This window comes from Dermacentor andersoni, chromosome 1 (genome assembly GCF_023375885.2).
Source record: "Dermacentor andersoni chromosome 1, qqDerAnde1_hic_scaffold, whole genome shotgun sequence".
NCBI classification, from domain to species: Eukaryota; Metazoa; Arthropoda; class Arachnida; order Ixodida; family Ixodidae; genus Dermacentor; species Dermacentor andersoni.
This window is the reverse complement of record NC_092814.1, coordinates 58,549,411-58,561,741: the sequence shown is the minus strand read 5'-3', so window position 1 is coordinate 58,561,741 and position 12,331 is coordinate 58,549,411. Positions and strand designations below refer to the sequence as shown.

Sequence of the window (12,331 nt, the reverse complement as noted above, 5' to 3'; positions counted from 1 at the left end):
CAAAGCTCGCCGTTCACGGGCGTTTTTGCGTCGGGTGTCTCCACTCGCAAAGCGGACGCTGCGACTTCGCGATCAACAGGACACACCATAGCCGCTGGGCCATTTGTGAAACAACATCGGTGCTAGGTTTGCTTACCCCGATTCGAGGGCGCCTTCACATTCACTGCGATCCGGACTTTGGCTAGTCGGTTTCTATGGTCACATTCGATCCCCGTCACACGCACATTGCGAACACATCAACGGCGTTCTTTTCTGCAGAACCGAAGAACGTTCAACCGTTTAACTAGGAGCCGTAGCAGTCGTTGCCGACAGAAATAGAACACAGTACCTACATTTCACGTTGTTTTCCTGGCTTCGTCAACGCCATAGCATAAAGAACGTCAACGCTTTGCCTGGATGGATGGATGGATGGATGTTATGAGCGTCCCCTTTGGAACGGGGTGGTGGCTTGCGCCACCAAGCCCTTGCTACTATGCTGCTTAATATCCTACCTAGGTTAACCAATGAAAAAAACAAAAAACCCCACTATGAACTACCACGTCCAAATTTTCTGATACCCTATTGCGAACTGTGCTTTTGTACGTCTCCGTCTTTTGTCGTTTCCCTACTTTTCTTCCACCAATCCTCCAATCGCCTCTTACTGATGTCTATTGCGGACCTGTTTGCTTTACCACTGCTCCCGCTGAACCCAAGGGCGTCAAGGAGGCCAGTGCCTAAATCGACCGCTGGATAGACGTCTTCACATTCTAATAAAATATGCTCCGTCGTTTCCCTAGCTTTACCGCAGCAAGCACATGCTTCTTCTTCCTTCTTATATCTCGCTTTATAGGTGCGTGTTCTAAGGCATCCCGATCTCGCTTCGAAAAGTAATGAGCTTCCCTTTGAGTTATCATAAATGGTTTCTTTCCTAATTTCGTTTTTTCCCCTTAAGTAGTTACTCATGGCAGGTTTCTTTTCCATTGCCGCCACCCATGAGATTAATTCAGCCTCTCTGACTTTCCGCTTGACCTTTGTTGCTGTGTTGCCCACCCCACAGGCCACATACTTGCTGGTAAGCTTCCTAGTTCTTTTCCTCCACTGTGAATCAATGTTTTGCCTGTACAGATACCTGAACACTCTCCCAGCCCATTTACTTTCCTCCATATTCCTCAGCCGTTCTTCATACTCAATTTTACTGCGAGCTTCCCTCACTTCAAAACTAGTCCAGCCCATATCCCCTTGCACAGCTTCATTTGTAGTCTTCCCTGCTTGTTCTACGCCTGCGCCACCTTTATAATTTGAAACGAATTTATTATAGTTTACGCACGTCATAATTATTTTCTTACACAGCGTGATTGTCAGTAATTCTTAAATAACTGCGCGAAAACGTTGCCTTTTCACGTCCACGTAGGTTCACTGAAGACCGGCCGATTCATATTGAAACTAGCAATGTCGTTGTGTTAAAAAAAGTAAGGAAAAGTAATTAAATAGAACATCTTAGGACACAAAAGTGTGTTATCTGTACAAAATAACACCGAAAAATAGTTTAGAAATTGCAATAAAAAGCATAAAAATCTAGCAACCTGCACCATTAGTAATTGCAAAACTCTGGCTACATTGGGCAGTTTACAATTAAAACAAAGGAATTTGTAACGGTTGTATTTTATTATCATTTGTTAAATAATTTCAGTTAGTTCGCAGTTAATAAAATTTGAAATTGTGCACAAATTTAATGTAGGTAAGCACAAAAGTGAGGCAACCATGTGTCTTTCTAAAAGTCTGGTATTAATGGTAAAATTCTGAAAAAAATGCGGCATATGTTGTCTTTAATTCCTTGTGAAAACAAAAAAGCAAACATTTCTATACAATTATAAGATATATTAATGTATCAAAACTTGACCATTACTAATAAGCGGCCAGTTTTGACAACACGCTCATTGGCCGCGGTTTCTCACTTATATTACAACATACAAATTGAAAAACAGCCAGTCAGATAACCTAGTCATCCTCAATAATTTGGCCAACAATGAATGTGTGTCCACATTTATGAAAGCATCTAAGTTCCCATCAAACTGAAATCCAAGCCATGTATGAGGTTTATCTGCTGTCATGTCATCTTATGTTTTCATAACTAACGCAGTTATTTGCGCAATAAAGCGTTGGCTAAAATATTTAGAAAGCAAGTTATGTACCTGTGCGTGTTACCAAACGTTCCTTCTTTTATTTAACATATGCGTCATGTGACGCTGTAGCAGACGACGTGGCAGACGCCTCGATCATTACGGGCGCCTTCTCGCAAATTTGTTGCTTGTAGAGTACTTAGTAGCCTTCGAGGCCGCAAATTGTGTCGGGGATATCGCCAGTCGTTTTGCGCGTTTATATTGCTCCCTTAAATGTGTCCAAGTTCTCACAGACGTAGCACAATTTGCGCATTTTCGTTCGCACGCAGTTTGCGTACACTGCTTCTGAAGCCCATGTTCTTGCTTACACGGATGACGTTGCAGCGTTTCGTTCAGACCAATGGAAAATGACTTGAGTGATACTGCATTTTTTCTCTTTACGTAGCGATAGCGCTATAAACTCACATACATGTTTTAGTTACTTATACGGGGATTTGCAGACGGCGCTTTGAGAAACGTATAAACTTTAATGGCCTGTTGGTTTGGTGAGCATGGTGGGATTCCCAATGGAAATGTGCAGAGAGAGTGGTCTTTACTTGTGGCGGAACACAATCAAGCTCCTTCATAGAACAGAATGGTGCGATGGATGCGACTAGACTTCGTTTGCTCGTGTCATGATTCGCATTGTGTTCTTTGCAATCATACTGCGCTGCGTGCTCAGTGGGGCTCCTCTTGCTTTCGTGCGAACGCAGTCTGCGACGCATTTCGATCGCTCAGATCGTAATGGCAGCTGCTCAGCCAGGCCGACCGTTTGCTTCGCCCGTCTGCAGTGCCAAAGACTTTCGCAAGGACAGCTTTTCATTGTGTAGTCATTGCGAGTTCCGGAAGAGGCCTCGCTAACTAGTAGATATGACTTCTGCTATCCCATATTCTGTTTTTATTTACCTAAATTCCAGCTGCAACACAAATACAATTACAAAGAACTTTGGCGTGAATGTTGTGTTACATTCACGGCAAACGGTCAGCCAGGCCGACCGTTTGCTTCGCCCGTCTGCAGTGCCAAAGACTTTCGCAAGGACAGCTTTTCATTGTGTAATCATTGCGAGTTCCGGAAGAGGCCTCGCTAACTAGTAGATGTAGCTTCTGCTATCCCATATTCTGTTTTCATTTACCTAAATTCCAGCTGCAACACAAATACATTTACAAAGAACTTTCGCGTGAATGTTGTGTTACATGCCCCCCAGGGCTGAGCCGTTTCACTGTACGTAACTTTACGCTGGTAACAACGCGAAAGCCTGAACGTATAAGAAATTATAATTCGTTGCTTTGTGTTGGCTTCGTGGTTGCGTTCGGACGCGTGTACCAACCTGAATCATACGTCTCGATTCTGGTAACGGCAATGTTCATTAACTTTTGTTTAATTTTTTTTTTTTTTTAGATCGGATTCCTTTCTGCTAAGAACGAGCATCCGTTTTGTTTCTGTGCTTTTTGGTTGTCATACGAAGCTCCCCATACGCGTCCCAATTCTGCCCCCCAGCCCCCCACCCCCCTTCTTTTTCTCGCGAGAATTTTGCGACAGCGTGGAATAAGCTGCCAATTTCTGTATACTGTATATAAATATCTGTGCGTCACGAGTCAACGTTGGGTCGTCGGATAGCAGGACGTTACATGACAGCCCCGTGACGAAGTCAAAGCAAAAATCTGGTCTGTGCAATGGTCACTACCGAGAGCTTTGTGCGAGATTGAGACATGAGTATGAACGCAGATACCTTCCCGAATACCTGTCGGGCATCCGCCAACAAATTCAACAATCAACTGCCGGTAGGAACCTTAATCGGTAGGATCGATCACGAGGAGTCAGTGACGGCTTTCTTTTACTCCTCGTTTTGGATGCGGAATCAGCACACATGTAAGCAGCCCTTCCCATACAAATGTCGTTGCCGAGGTCAAGCAACTGTCGGAGGTGCGCGCCCACAAGGCGTCACTTCAGTGTAACTAAGCCAACCAAAGGTAGTCAACCCAGTTTGGTGCTAGGTTAGAGCCGTCGCTTCGATGGGTGCCGCCATGTTTGTTGACGCAAAGCTTTTGGGAACGCTATTTGAGCTCCCGCTAAATCGGTGAAATAGCGTTCCCAACGCAAAACCCAAACGCAGTTTGCGTCTCGCGCATGCGCAGTGGCTTCGACGCTATTTCTTTGGGGCCCCTATTCTAAAACTCTCTATTGCCATGGTCAGGCACGTACCCAAAGGGAGGGGGGGGGCGGGGGAGCCTGCCCCCCCCTCCCCCAAAATTATGCGGCATACCCCCTCCCCTCCCTTCCTGCCCACGCCACCACTCCTCACACATATTCCTAAAGCGCCGACAAATCAATATACACAGCAGTCAATATTTTGCTGCCTTTTACAGTGAAAGCTGTATGTGACTAACCCAATACAATTTTTATGTCACCATCTATACAACGATCAGGCACATCGCTGTTGCTTCGTTAGTTCTACCTTCTTTGTTTAGACTGATCCATAGGCAAGGAAAAGGACTCGGTTCATAGTCAGCTGGTCTGTATGCTCGTGGAACGAGATGTGGCCGGAGAAAAGGCCATTTGCGTTTAACTTTTTCTTGTTGCTTCATTATTTCCTCGAGTGACGGCTCGCCGCGACGCTGTCAGATCCTCGGAACCATATATGCGCGATATGGTTTGGATAAGGTGGAAAATAAAATATTGCGAAACAGCGTCCATCATCAGGCCCTGCAATAACCGTTAAACCCTGAAGCAATATGACTGTCACCCGTTACTTCGTGTGAATTTTCCCTAATTGTACAGCACTTCTCGTGCAAAATTGGCAACTGGAAACAAGAGTCGCAAGGAGTTGAGAAATTAGGCTATCTATACTAAGGGTAAGAGTCAAGGCAATAGCCAAGCAGGAAGGAAAAGCTAAAATTAAGAAATTTAACCGTTGTTTGTGAAAATATTGATGGATCAACATCTTTTTATTTAAAAAGGAAGATGAAACACGGCCGGAAGTGGTGAATACTGTGTGTATTGAATGACGCTTCTACAGTTATCACTGGAGCCGTCCGATGTAGCCACTCTGCAATGCTTATGTGGGGTTTTTTCTAACTTTCGCGGTGGGCGCAGTACGTACAGAACCGCAGCGTCTTGTGCTCTACGCGGTTGTACTGGATGGTGACCACGCATCGTTACGCAACTTCCCGAATAACAGCACGAGGCGGTTTTGGCACTTAAATTAGTAGAGCAGTAAACGAGGGATCCAAAAGAACTGTGATTGTTCCGGAAATATATGTATAATTCTTCCAGAGCTAATTCAAAATATGCTACTAGAAATCTTTATCTTACACTTTATTTTCGCTTCTTTACTTGTTCTTGTCAGTGTTCTTCCTGCGCTTCTTTCATGTGCGCGGCCATTTGATGTGGTCAGTGGCGTAGCTAGGTTGTCTGGTACCCGGGGCCCATAGGTCTTCTGTCACCCCCCCCCCCCCCTTATGTAGTCGAGGAAGGCGAGGATATCGACAATTTCCGGGTTTCAGCCCCAGTACAGCCGCCTTGGATACCGCGCACGTTCCCCGGGTCCCCCTCTCCTTCGGGTTCTTTTCCAGAGATCGCGAATGCAGCAAATATACACGCTGTTTTTCCTGCGCCAAATAACACAGGGTGCTGCACTGATAACGTGTGATAAGCCCATGTGCACATCTTCTGCCAGACTGTAAGGCTTGGCAGCCAATACAAATGCGGAATCGTGGAAAACATGACTCACGTCACAAGTAACAAAAATATCTTTATAATAAAGCTTTAATTACCAATTTTAGCGGCAATATTGCATTTGCAAAATTGAAGCCCGACATTCCTATCTTGCCCAACAACTTCACAAAAATCGTCGTAGGTACTATGGCACGCAGTATTCTGTCTGTGGGCAGCCCTGAACGAAAACGGAAATTAAATTGTTTGTCAGTGACGCTGATCTCCCCACCCTATTATAAAATGCTACCTGCCTCCCCGCTGCGCGGGCGCCAATGCTACGACAATTACGAGTTCTCTTCATTCTGATCAATAAAGCCTTGTTTTCATTTGCTGCTATACGTACAAACGTGATTATCCGAGTTGCGGTACCACCGCAAGATTGGGAACAGAATAGAGCACGCTTCGCGTCGATTCTTGGCGTCACCATAAAAAAAGAAAGAAAAGGCCGCGATGAAGCCCGTACCAGCGAAAGCTTGCACTACTGTTGGTCTGCACTCTCAATGGAGAGGATTAAGGGATCAACCTCACTGGTCCACTATTTCGTATTTCTTTCGCTGCTGCCATACACTGGGTGCCGCCCGCAGTGCCAAAGTACTGTAGGTTGTAGCAACCAAAACGATTTTCTTTAAGAAGTTTTTGTTGAGTTAATATTATGACTTTGAGTCCTCAATTCTCGAATTGAAGTGCTTCCTCTATAAGTACCAACTACGGGATCATTAAGGATATGGTTATTACTTATCTGCCATATTTTTTCGCGCTACCGAGTTCCTAGTAATCACAAAAAGACATAACTTCATAGAATCTCGATCAGGAAATATCCTTACAAAATTCACCTTTTCTTTTATAAAATTCTGTGCAGCTGATACAGACACTGTTCTTGTGACATGAAGTCACACAACAACAACAGTTTTCTGAAACTTTCGAGGGTAAGAAGGAAAGCGTGAAACATAACGGCAGATTTCGCAGCGGCTTCTCGGAGCGAGCGGGAGAGGGGAAGTAAAAGCGAGCCGGACATCGCGGCGGGCCCGCGACTACAGCCTGTCGAGTCATCATACGCCGCCAAACTCTTCGGCCGAACCGAGTCTGAAGGCGATCCAGAGAATCCTATTCGCGACTTTTGACGGCCCCACTTATGCAACGTCGCTCTCAACGAACGCTTCGCCGTAAACGCGAGCGCCGGGCCCGCTGGTTGAACGCCCGCTCGCTGCTGTCTTTGTTCGTCTTCGCTGCGCGTTCTGAACGGAAGAGGGACCCAAGAGCCCAAACGCCTTACAACGCCTCACTGTATGTTTAGCGACTCCTGCTCCCAACATGAACGCACAGCACGAGCGCACTCCACATGAAACGTTCCGCTAAGGCGAGTAGTTTAGTGACCATTTCGCGATTTAAATTTTTTTAGCCCGCACATTCGTGCAATTATTTCGTGGGGTGTTGATAGAGCTGCAGTCGACAATTCTGCGGCGCAACACATCGGGTGCATGAGCTCGGGCTACTGATACCGGAGCATTCTTTGCAATTTGCGCCCAGTAAAGCTGGCGGAAAGAGGGGTGTCTTCCGGCGTATATGACACCCCCCCCCCCCAACTGGCCCCTTGCACCCGGGGCCCACGGCCCCCCGGCCCCCCCTGTTGCTACGCCACTGGATGTGGTTCCTTGTTTGGCAAGTAAAGGAAAGGTGTATCTCATAGGGGGAGGGGGGCGTACCTGTTAGGTACACCTTATTTAAATTCTCTTTTGCGGGTTGACGCGCCTTTACGGCGAATGGTGGCCATTATTCACGTTTGGACTATTAGAAGCCCCCCCCCCACTTCCCTAGAAAAGTTACCTTGGGTTGCCCCCCCCCCCCTCAGAATAAATATCCTGGGCACGTGCCTGGCCATATTATTTAGGTGTAGTGGCTAATAGCACACAAATTTGCAACGAATAATGGAAACATCGTTTACAGTCTTCGGTTTTATTGATGGCCACCAGCGACACAAAGAACAGTCTGCGGAAAGCGGTCACCGGAGTAAGGAATGCCGCGACGTCGTGCTCAGAAGCAGCAGTGCTCCACACAGGCACTGAACCATCGCAGAGGGCTCACAAACTTTGCACGAGCGTCGGCACAGCGCAGAGGTATACGCTGGTAATGCATACCCACCTTAGACCGAAGTTCCCGCGCTGTATCGAAATCCCAAGTCTATTGGCTGCAGAAAATCTGTGGTTCACTGCTGCAATTCTTACCTGGTTAGCGTCGCGAGAAAAAAAAAGGAAAGTTTGAAGGCGGTTCCACATCTAGTTGAAGTCGATGAAAGACAATGTCTTCCTTGGCGAGTTCGGGCTGAGAATGGGGTATCGCTACTCCACGTGCTGAGAGCGGAGTCACTACGCGTGACACTTTATGGCGTCTCCCGTAGTGTGAGGGGAGTATACGAAGAGCGTCGGACTTTGAAAAAAGTTAGGCGCGCCGACATGGACATTTACGTCCGTATCTGCAGAACCTTCGCAGTATGCCCACATATATTGATATCGCTATATCGAGGCTCGCCAACGAAGACATTGTGTTGAAACACACACACACACACAAAGAAAACTGAGGAGTCAGCTTTCTGGCGAAGGTCAGTACCCTTGATATCAATAAACAACAGCATATCATAAAACGAAGCTTTATTGCGCGCAACGAAGCCCCCCCGCTCCCGCTTTCGTCGGCACACACACACACACACACACACACACACACACACACACACACACACACACACACACACACACACACACACACACACACACACACACACACACACACACACACACACACACACACACACGCACGCACGCACGCACGCACACGCGCACACACACACACGCACGCACGCGCGCAGTGATGGGCATAACAAACCAAAAGGGGGTGTGCTTCTTAGGACTGAACGCCCTCCTTATTGTATATCGTGTAAATGAAAATGCGGCTTAATTTGTACTATTCGTACCCACTGTCGAGGGATTATACGACCCTCGTACCATGCTGCGCAAATACTACAGTATTAGGCAATAAGACTGAGAGTCGGGCTAGTTGGTTAGACTTGATTGTGGAAAGTTTTGCGCGCACTAAACGAAGACAAAAAGAAGAGGACAAAACACTACCGCCGTTTTTGTGTCCTTTTCTTGTTATCTTCGTTTAGTGTGCGCAAGACTTTCTTTCTACCGTATTCGCAGTATTTGCATTGCATCACGTAGTATACAGGGTGTCCCAACTATCATGCGCCAAGATTTAAAAATATACAAATGCAACGTAGCTGCACAGAACCAACGTAATGTCGTCTCCCGTGGCTTGCAGATACCCAGATAAATTTTTGCATTCTGCCTAATGACATAATTAATCTTAATTAATTAACTTCTCAAGTACTGTAATTAGATTAAATGTCTCAATCAGAAAATTGTAGAGCAACAAGAACAACTCCCAATACAGCTTTCTGTTGCTCCACATGTGCTACACAAAAGATTTCTTCCGAGCGTAAAAGCCTGCGAATACACGCAATATTGCCGCACGACTGCCTGCTCGAGGCACATTGTGTGTGTTCGCGGGCTTCCTTCACGCTCGGAAGAACACTTTTATGTAGCACGTATTGGGCAACAGAATGCTGTATCGGGAATTTTTCATGTTGCTCAACAATTTTCTGACTGACACTTTTAATCTAATTATAATATTTGGGAAGTTGATTAATTAAAAACTATGTAATTAGGTGGAATGCAAAAGATAATCTGAGTTTCCCCAAGCGACGGCAAATAACATTACCTTGGTTCTGTCCATCTATATAACATTTGCTTACGTTTAAATCTTGGCGCATGATAGTCGGGGCACCTTGAATATTAAATGTAATGTTGGAAAAAGAAAGGATAGCCAGCCGTTGCCGCCAGTGCGCTACATGGGCGTTTCTAGAGTGGGCGGCTGGCCTATATTTCTTCACAATAGGGTGTACATTGTGTTGTGAATCAATACCGCGTGTTTTTTGCAAAGATTGCCAAACATTCCTGAAACTAGAGCGCTCAAGGTAAAAATGGAATCACCTCCGTGCCTCCATCGCCAGCAACCATGAGCATGCATCATCCAAGACTCCCATTTGAACATGAACACGTGAACATATTGAACACCACTGCTCTCTGTAACGCCGCAATGGCATTGCGAGTATGTAAATAAATAAATAAATAAATAAATAAATAAATAAATAAATAAATAAAGATGACTTGTTAGAAGACGAATTTTCTGGAACGGCGTACATCAGAAAAACACGTTAGGTGTTCTAATTTTCTGACTATAGTCAAATCCAATAATTGTACTACTTCATTAGCGTAGATACGTAGCTGTTGACAATGCAATAGTTGTAACTGCTGACGTAAACTGATAATTTTCAAATCACGCGAGAAGTCCTTATCTATAGGCCGTGCAGCACGAGTTTCTTTTTCGATGGGAAACAAACTGGACGCTCAAGGAGTGGAAGAAACCACGTGCAGAGGAAAGGTCAGTTGTGGACTTCCTTTGACGTCTCCCAGTCTGTGTCACGTGAGCCAAACCGTCTTTATTTCGTCGTTTTACAGTGTATAGTACACTGTAAAAGTACACTGTGTAGTACACTTTTACAGTGTACTATACACTGTGGTCGTGATGATAACGGTTGGTGGTGGGCACTTCCCTCATACGTCATCGATGCACCAAGACGAAGCTTAGCGCACTAGCTGTTTTGTCACGCTTGTCTAGAATTTTACTTGGCGGTGCGTGGTATGGGTGCTTTTTTTTTTTCTTCTTGTGTGTGCCTGTCGCCCCAGGATAACTTATCATCGTTACGTTTGTGACCGTTTAACTCTTTCCTTACCAGGCCTATAGCAATTTATCAATTCGATCCATAGTTTTCTACACGTTCTTAAACATGGTTACTATTCTACTAGCAACGCTGCGCGCCGTGTGAAATGACGATTCAACTTAAGCTTTGGTCAGATTTGACAATTTTTGCCATATTGGGGAGTTCGAGAAAAAAAAGAAGACTTGACTGGAGCTGTCGTCGAAACTAGCCTGCAAGTGCTCCTAGCACTTCCCCAATCAAACGAAAAAAAAAAAGCGCTTAGAAGCTTCTGTCGGGTTGTCTAATTTTCCGATACGACATCTAAGCTGTTTTAACGATGTCTCAAACAACGGTAGATGATCATGAGTACGTCTTATTTTGATGATTGTGTTCGAATAATATAAAGTGCAAGGTTATTTTTCCCATCGTGGATTGCCTTTCTCCATTCGACAGTGTATGTACAAATTATTAAAAGCAATCCTTCCGTGCTGCGGGGATTTCACTCACACAAGAACATGCATTGATAATTTTATTCGACTGATATAAAGTGCAACTTTACTTTTCCCATCGTGGTTTGCTTTAATTTATCAGCGTTTTGACGCCATATATAGAAATTATTACGAGCAATCCTTCCCGTTGTGTGGTGTTTTTACTCGCACAAGAGCACGCAGTCAGTTTCAGACCGGCCTTCGTCCAAAGCTTGACTAGCAGTGTATTAATTCTCTTACATTTTGAACACCGCTCGTGTGAGTGTCATTATTCATCACTGTACAATATTGTGAAACACTCGACATTACTGTACAGTACTCTGCAGGAACTGAACAAAGCAAATGGAGGCTCCAGCGCTAGTTGAACGCGCTCTGGACTAGCTTGCTTGCGCAGAAAAGATGATCGACCGCAATAATCAACTAAGCAAGTATGAGGAGGCTTGTGCATACTCCCCGACCTGACAACCATTCCTTCGCGAGCCTAAAGAATGCACTAAAAACGAGACAGGTGCCTGCGGCAATTAGAAAAACAAATGTTCCCTGTGCAAATGTTCCCTCTACCCGTTTTCACATTTGCGAAGCTACTGCTTTGCCGCATAGAATCGACATCACTGTGGCCAATATTGACGCCAAGTGATTTGCATAATACTTCCTTGCGTGGTCTCACTTCAAAAGTTGAGCATTAGGGGTCAGGCGCATATGTTGAATATATTTCTGAATTTTCTTTTGCTCTGAGTACTTATTGTTCTCGGTGATGTTCCTAGAGGTGTTTCTTTCAATTTTCACATAAACGTTCTCAAAAACACTCCCTCCACAGTTATTACTGCTTTACATCTTGACAGTCTTCACAAAACGCACTAAAGACGAAGACGACAGGAACACATAGGACAGGACGGGCGCTGAACTTCGAACTAGCGTTTACTTCATACTATCATTCATTTTATGCTCTGCACATCAGGTACAACATGCATGCATCATCATACAAAATATTGCATAAGTCAATCAGCTCATACATAAGATTGTATAGTCAATGCTTTCACGTGTCTATATAGGTACCTCGAAAGAAATATCTATCTACACACGAGAACGAATAGACTATAGAAGCTTATGACTTAGCGCCCATGCCAGCCGTGGAAGGCCGAACGCTACCGTGGCTCTGCTGCATACAATCTTTTGT

The 12,331-nt window shown here is 45.1% G+C and overlaps 1 protein-coding gene across 4 annotated transcripts in view; it reads right to left on the bottom strand.

The window, feature by feature from the left end:
- Positions 1 to 12,331, bottom strand: part of LOC129380480 (uncharacterized) — a 120,287-nt gene that overhangs the window by 31,615 nt on the left and 76,341 nt on the right. Inside the window, exon 1 of one of the 4 annotated variants that reach the window (XR_011891056.1) lies at positions 333 to 364. The exons of 2 other annotated variants lie outside the window; for them this stretch is intronic. The gene's annotated coding sequence lies outside the window, so the exon portion shown is untranslated. Of the gene's footprint in view, positions 1 to 136; positions 243 to 332; positions 365 to 12,331 lie in introns of those variants that run through there. One more of the 4 variants, XR_011891069.1, reaches the window with a different exon arrangement.